A 7799-nucleotide genomic window follows, 5' to 3' on the forward strand; every position below is an offset into this window, starting at 1 on the left:
CAAATGAACCATTTGTGAAAACAATTGCTTTTCCTCAATCTTGGATTATGTAAATTTGATTATAAAATAGTTGCAAAGGAAAGGAAACACATTCATCTAAAGGCATTCAGGCAATCGTACTTTAAAAGTTAAAGTAAAATGTATTTTTTTGCAATTAAATACTGCAAAACAGTTTTATAAAGTTAACAGAAGAAAACATTAGGCTACTGTAACACACAGACAAGGTGAAACTGAATATCTGTAGGGCAGAAACATTGTACCTCCGTAGTTTTATTTCTTTCATAAATCAATGCTATTGGTCTCCCTTTAAGTCTTGGCTGTGGGTTTTACACATATTAAAAAAGTAACGAGGCAATTCTGTCTGACTTTATCTGAGATTAATACCTAACTCAAATGTATTTAAATTAGCCGTTTTTTATTTCCTAAAAAAGCTACGGTTTTGGACATACAAGGCTTTCAACCGATATGTTGGTCCGTAGACCGTATAGTCTAGACTCTAGGCTAGACTATGTCAGACTTGCTGACCCAGCCTTGTGAATCTCCAGCCCCCTGCAACCATAAGGGAATATAATAATAATAACAATTATTGTTATAATTATAATTATTATTATTAAGGTGGCTGTAGATAAAAGCTAGCAAGAACAGTTAAATTATATTACTTAACTTTGAGGTATTTCCCTGCTGAACGTTTAGATACAAGACTCAAGTCAAGACTGGGTTAAAGATTTTATTAAAGCTTTTTTTCAACAAATCACACTTAAGGAGGTATGTAAGTTAGTATGTAAGTAAGTGAGTAAGTATGTAAGTAAATAAGTTAGTCAGTAAGTTAGCAAGTCAATATTTAAGCACGTATGTAAGTATGTAAGGTAGTAAGTAAGTAGCTAAAGTAAGTTAGTATGTAAATTAGTAAGTATGTAAGTAAGTAAGTAACTTAGTAAATCAGTAAGTAAGTAAGTAACTTAGTAAATTAGTAAGTAACTTAAAAAGTAAGTCAGTCAGTCTAAAATGTATTTTTAAAATGATTTTCACAGATAGAAATCTCAAGGTGCTTCACATAAAACAGATAAAATGAAAAACACAATTACAATCACAAACAAATACATACAAAATAAAGTGCAGACCGGTTAAACCAAATGCTTTTTTAAAAAAGTAGGTATTTTACTTATTTTTAAAGGTGCTACTGTTGCATCAATAAAGTTGTTTAACAAGCTTTTTGTTGTTACTGGTATGTCAATGATGTGGGCCTTGATAGCGGTCCAGGTGTGACCTGAAAAAACTACACAAAGAGTTTTCCGCCTTAAGGTTTAGTCGTTTTATTTTGCTCTCAGATATGCAGTGCCTCTGTTAGAATACTCGAGGAGGGCCAGGCGGAGGCGGTGTGGAGGACAGCTTGTTAGTGTCAAATGTCCATGCCACCAATCACGTCTCATTGAGTCATCGCAAAAACGTCCACATAATGAAGAGAAGCACATGATTCAGTGAGGTGGGAAAGGCTGAAGGGAGTTAAGCTGTAAGTCACTGGTGGCAGGGTTTAGTTGGAAGCACATTCTTAACTATACTAGAAACACACACGCACACAGACACACACACAGACTGGTGTTAGGAGGTAACACATTGTGACATACTGTAGTTATTCCGACATCAACACAGTTATGCAACTAAAACTGGGTTAAGCAGCACAAGAACAATCTTAACTATCACTCGACTCATTTCTTCCTTTCTTATCCCCGCCACTTTCCTTTTTCACATGACTCGTCTTTGTTTATACAGCAACAAGTCACTCTTACAGGTCTGTCATTCAGCGGCAGATTCCACAGTTAAGAGCTTAGCGGCATAACCTAGACGCCGCAGGGCTAAATGCAGTTTGTGTTGTTTAACAGAAGAAGCCGTTAGAGCACTTTGTGTGCGTGCGTTTTTCTGTAAATTCAAGAACGCTTGTTCCAACGGTGGACTAACCACACACACCTGGCCTGTTTCCTCCTCTGCTCATATATGGGCAAAGCTTCCCCTACCTGGGCCCCACTCTGAATTCCAATAAGTGGCTTTGTGTTTGTGTGTGTATGTGTGTGTGTTTGTGTGTGTCTGTGTGGCTGTATGTTTGTGTGCGTGCAAGGAAGAGGCTGTAGAGACGGATGCACGTCATGGAAAACCAGGATCAATGGGCAAGGCTCGCAGAGCTGCGTTTTTAAGGTGTTCCTTTTGTTTTCCAAAGGTAATCAGTTATCACAATGACTCAGCCTGGCTGATTATTCAAAGTGCAACTCCAGAAGGGGGACGTCAAGAAGGAACTGTGCTCATATGTCGCTCTTGTACAATGCAACATTGAAGCAACTGGAATAAAATCCCTGTAATGCCTGTGGATCAGTAGGTTTATTAAATCCAGAATCAAGCTCTTGATTAAAAGAAGACAATAGAGAAGTCTGATAGTTTAACCAGCAGCTAATGTTAAGCCTTTTTCACATCTGGTATATTCAATCTGAGTTGTCTTCCTTTAGTTGTCAGTGTAGTTGACAAATAATTTAATATTTGACAACTTCTACTTACTGTTGAACAGACTTTGAAAAAGACTAAAGTCTGACACCATCTCACATCCAAAGACTGTCATAACATGTAAAGAGTGGGGCTCTTGCAGGGTCACACATTGTAGGACTGCAACTCAATTTGTTTTGAAAATGTAACCAAGCTAGCTAGCTTGGGAATGTTTGTAGATTTTCTGTTCTGCCGTACATGTTGAAGAAGTTCTCCAGGTCTGCTTGTATTCGCCAGTAAATCTCCCGTTGGATGACTTGCTTCAGAAGAGTTGAAAATCCACAACTTTCCCTCTTTAGCGTTTAGCTTAGCGCGCTGCCATAGCAACTAAAAACAAAACTGTCTCTAGCCGTTTGGTGCTTCCTGTTTGGTGCTGGAGGGAGCGCACCCATTGATTGTTGAACATGTTCACGTGACTTAAATTCACTACCGAGACTTAAAACTTTTAAATATTCGATTTTGTCGGGGCGTCAAGACAGGAGAAAGACTGACTGGGACTGAGTTTTATGACCTTAAAGCAAACGATGGCAACGACGGGAGACCCTGACTCTACCAAGACTCTCAGGATTTCATTCTGATATTGGAAATTAGTCTGCAACATAGGAATCGCTTGAAAAGTCGTTTGGTGTAAGGTCGCAATTATTGGTCAATGAATTAATCTTTGCGGCTCTAGTTAAAGCTTCTGTGCTCGCTTGCTAACTAGTTTTCACCCACTCTTACATAACTGCAACATGTAGTGTTCAGGTGTTAAAGTTGACTCAATGTTAATATTTGGATAGATTCTTCTAATTGAATTGTAATTTCTTTCTTTTTGAAATGAGTTGAGCCAGTCTACGGTCTTTCCACATACCGCGTGGTAACTGCACAAGTACCCCCTGGGGTACAAGTACCCCTGGTTGGGAATCACTGCTCTATGTTTATTTGTGTTGGGGCTAATGTAGCCGATTGATGGCTGTGTCCACCTGGCGCAGAGCTAGTTCTTTTTAAACCCTGTGACCCCACAAGAAGGGACAGGGACACAGAAAACGCCCTTATGCTGACTCTGGAGGATGGGACACTTTTCTTTTATGCCTCCTCTTGCTTTTTATGTCTATTTTCCCCTCGTCCTCTGCACATTCGTTAGGCCTTCATAAAGCAGCTTGAGGAAGGAGTTTGCTTTCCTTGTTCAAGTTGCCAGCTCTTTCCCATCAGTCCAGCCCCCTGTAAGAGCTTGCAGACACCCCTCTCTCTCGGCCCGGGGCTAGGGCTGGTATGGATTTGTATGGGGTTGCCTCTAGAGAAGCTCTTTGGCTCTTTGGTCTATAGGCCTGGGTCTGGATCCAGTCTTCACCTCAACAGCCTGACAGCCACCTAGCAGCACCCAAAGGAACAATTTGGGCTAGCTTTTACAAGTAAAACCTACTTCATCTCCTCAGTTTATGATAAGAGACAGTGAAAGGGGGAGTGAGACCAAAGAGGAGGGGGAGAAAGTGACTTCAGGCGTCTGTCTACCAGTGGCCGCTGATTGGATAGCAAAGGGAGAATATTCTGGGACAGGGAATGACTTTGGATAGGGAACAGAGGTGGCAGGGAAGACTGAGCTTCCATAACCTCTGTCTCCACAGATTCAGAGTCAAAATTGGCTTCCTCTCTTTGGTTGGACGCTTTCACCAGGCCATCAAAACCACTCAGACTCTCCGGCTGTTGTCGAATGGAACCTGCGGAGCTGAGAATTGATATCTGATTGGCCGCTGGCCTCATGGAACGACTGCTTAATTGGCAGCTTTTGGGGAGCTGTTCCTGCAGACTAGGCATCTCTCTGAGTCAGGGAAACCACACTGATTGGTGCAACGTCTGATTGTCCATTTTAATTTCGTAAACACAAAAGTGATGAGTCTCTGTGAAAATAAGCTCCAATATAGTAACTTACCATGAGTATTGGGTTTGAACAATGTTTTTTTTTCTTTTTTTTCCCACATGTCCAAAACTTGTTTTTCCTGCTACAACACAGCGTTGACCTCCATTGTTGAAAGAAATAAGGTCCTCTTATGTTTTGTTTCTTTTAGGGCTGCAACCAACAATTATTATTTATAATGTTCTTGTTTAATGGATTACTAGTTTTGTCAGAAAGTTGTGTGAAAAATGTAGATCCGTGTTCCCGCAAAACCCAAGATGACGTCCTCAAATGTCTTGTTTTGTCCACAACTCAAATATATTCAGAGGAGAGAAGAAACTAAAACATATTCACATTTAAGAAGCTGCAATAACATTATTATTAATTGATTAATTGATTAACAAAATAGTTATTAATCTTATAGTTGATGACTAATTGATTCATCATGCAGCTCTAGTTTCATTCTTTTGCCCAGGGTTCACAAACAACATATATATATATATATATATATTAAAAAGACATTTCCATTATTTCATTTCAACGAATACATGTAGATAATAAGCCCTGAGCTGGAACAGAAGGAGATGGAGTGAGGCACGCATGCACGCATGCGCACACACGCATGCAAACACACGCACGCACACACACACACACACACACATGGAACTGATCCACACCCAGCTCACACATCCTACACTCCCACCCACACAGACATGCCTACACATACTTGAGCAGATACAAATGCACACAACCAATGAACCAATATCTCCTACTACAAAAATGCAACTTATCTTTGCACACACACACACACACACACACACACACACACACACACACACACACACACACACACACACACACTGACACACACACACCTACTTGTACATTGGTCACCCCCTACTTTGAGGCTAAGGCAGGGTAATGATTCTGTTCCTCTTTGCTTCCCTCAGAATGTGTGTGTGTTTACTTGTACATTTCTGTGTGTCAAAGTTTTGAATGTGTTTCTTGTGTTTTGTGTGTGTGTGAGTGTGTGTGTGTGTGTGTGTGTGTGTGTTGATGTGGATGTGGTCAGGCCCAGTCATCTTCCAGGCAGCTAAGAGGAAACCCACATCAACTGCCATGTACCACACTCTAGGAATAGAATTGCCCAGTGCAGGCAGGAATGGAATGGCTTGTCTGGCCTCACCCGTCCTCAGGCCTCCTAGCACTCACCCCATCCTAGATCCACCGTCCTTATCCTGTCGTCTGCTGCACCCCCCACTTAAATTCATTGTAGAATCCCAGATCTTTCATCCAACCTCCCAGTATAGTCTCCAGTGACGTAATCTCCACAGTGCTGCAGAATAAGGTCTGGCTACACCACAGATACATCCTGGGATAGGAAGAAAAATACACTCTGGGTTGTCACAATCACCTCGGACGGCGCTGAGCTCCGGAAGCAGTGACGGTGGCACTGCTAAATAGTCTCGGGAAGGAACTTGTTCTGGTGGAAAATTTGGAACCCGCAAAAGAAAACGCCACACACAATATTAAATGAAGTTAACTGTTGAAACAATACAGTAACATGAGCTATTTAAATTAGCTGGATACATGGTTAGCTCTTACCAGTGTATCTCTGTGTGTACTTTGTCCACAGCAATCCCACCGATCGGTCCCAAAATGCCCCAGTTAGAGAAGAAATGCCCTAAACATATTCTTTGCAAATCTTTCCAATCATTCCCTTCATTTTCTTCAAAACCTGCCATTTTCAGCGTGGCTTGAACTGTGTTCTTGTTTCCCAAAGCAAAGGGATGTTCAGAACGGCGGCACGCAGAGAGAGGCAAGCGCCGAATGTTAGACTTTATCCTGGAGATGTACGTCCGTTGATCCAGATTACTTGTGTGAATTTTGTCATCAGTCATTCGGCTATGAGCTGGTATCACTTTAATGAAAAACCCTGGTAATGGGATTAAGTTGTGACAGAGTTTCACTTCCTCTGTCTGGGTTAGCCTCTGACCTTATCCTGCTTGCACGCCCTATCTCACAAACCCAAGGCTTCACTTTCAGTGGGGGGAAAAAAAGTTTGCGTACGTTTGACCTCTCTGCCCAGCGCCGGTGGCTGCTTCACCAAAGCATGGAAAAAAGACAGAGATAAGACAAAGAGGACCTTATCACCTTATCTCCAGCCCTGTGAGCTTACTAACGCTCACCGGTCTGGAACTGTTAATATCACACTTGTACAGCTTTGCTGACAGCTTTAACCTGGCTGTTCTCATGAACCATTTGTACACATGTCCACAAAGATGAATGCATTGCAATGTGTATGTACTGCACATATTTATCGCTGTATGCACCACATTGACTGCCGCTGTATAAGAGTGCTCTGGTCCGCAGAGGGATGAGGTCATAAGACACAAGGCTTTTTAAGCTGGGAGTTCTACTTAAATGTCCCATGACATGGTGCTTTTTGGATGCTTTTATATAGACCTTAGTGGTCCCCAAATACTGTATCTGAAGTTTCTTTTATATAGACCTTAGTGGTCCCCAAATACTGTACTGTAAGTCTCTTTTTAGACCAGTGGTCCCTAATACTGTACTGAAGTCTCTTTATAGACCTTAGTGGTCCCTAATACGGTATCTGAAGTCTCTTTTAATAGACCTTAGTGTCCCCTAATACTGTATCTGAAGTCTCTTTATATAGACCTTATGGTCCCCAAATACTGTATTGAAGTTTCTTTTATATAGACCTTAGGGGTCCCCAAATACTGTATCTGAAGTCTCTTTTATATAGACCTTAGTGGTCCCTATACTGTATCTGAAGTCTCTTTATATAGACCTTAGTGGTCCCCTAATCTGTATCTGAAGTCTCTTTTATATAGACCTTAGTGGTCCCAATACTGTATCTGAAGTCTCTTTATATAGACCTTAGTGGTCCCCTAATACTGTATCTGAAGTCTCTTATATAGACCTTAGTGGTCCCCTAATACTGTATCTGAAGATCTTTATAACCTTAGTGGTCCTCTAATACGGTTCTGAAGTCTCTTTATTAGACCTTAATGGTCCCCTAATACTGTATCTGAAGTCTCTTTATATAGACCTTAGTGGTCCCTAATACTGTATCTGAAGTCTCTTTTATATAGACCTTAGTGGTCCCCAAATACTGTATACTGTACTGTATCTTTTTGTAGCTTTTTAGAAGGAGAGAGGGGGGGGGGCAAGGTGGAGGCTGGGGGTGTGGTCTTGACCAACTGCCACTTTGCTCATTTGAAAGCCATGATGTCTCTCTCTCATGGGTGGGCCAAATTCTCTGGGCGGGCAAAGAAGAGAAAGGGGAGGTACCTTGCCTCTTAGGACCTCATAAGGAGCAAGAATCCAGATCAGCCCATCTAAACTTTCATTTTCTCAAAGGCAGAGCAGG

The 7799-nt window shown here is 41.5% G+C and overlaps 2 long non-coding RNA genes across 3 annotated transcripts in view; one reads left to right on the forward strand and one right to left on the reverse strand.

Annotated features, from left to right (window-relative positions):
• LOC116689808 (uncharacterized) overlaps positions 1 to 3179 on the reverse strand; it is a 19145-nt gene extending 15966 nt beyond the window's left edge. The window contains exon 1 of the long non-coding RNA XR_004332103.1: positions 3078 to 3179. This is a non-coding gene — a long non-coding RNA (uncharacterized LOC116689808). The remainder of the gene's footprint in view (positions 1 to 3077) is intronic.
• LOC116689807 (uncharacterized) overlaps positions 1 to 7799 on the forward strand; it is a 26080-nt gene that overhangs the window by 17826 nt on the left and 455 nt on the right. The gene's annotated exons all lie outside the window — the stretch shown is intronic.

Source organism: Etheostoma spectabile, chromosome 5 (genome assembly GCF_008692095.1).
Source record: "Etheostoma spectabile isolate EspeVRDwgs_2016 chromosome 5, UIUC_Espe_1.0, whole genome shotgun sequence".
In the NCBI taxonomy this organism is placed as follows: Eukaryota; Metazoa; Chordata; class Actinopteri; order Perciformes; family Percidae; genus Etheostoma; species Etheostoma spectabile.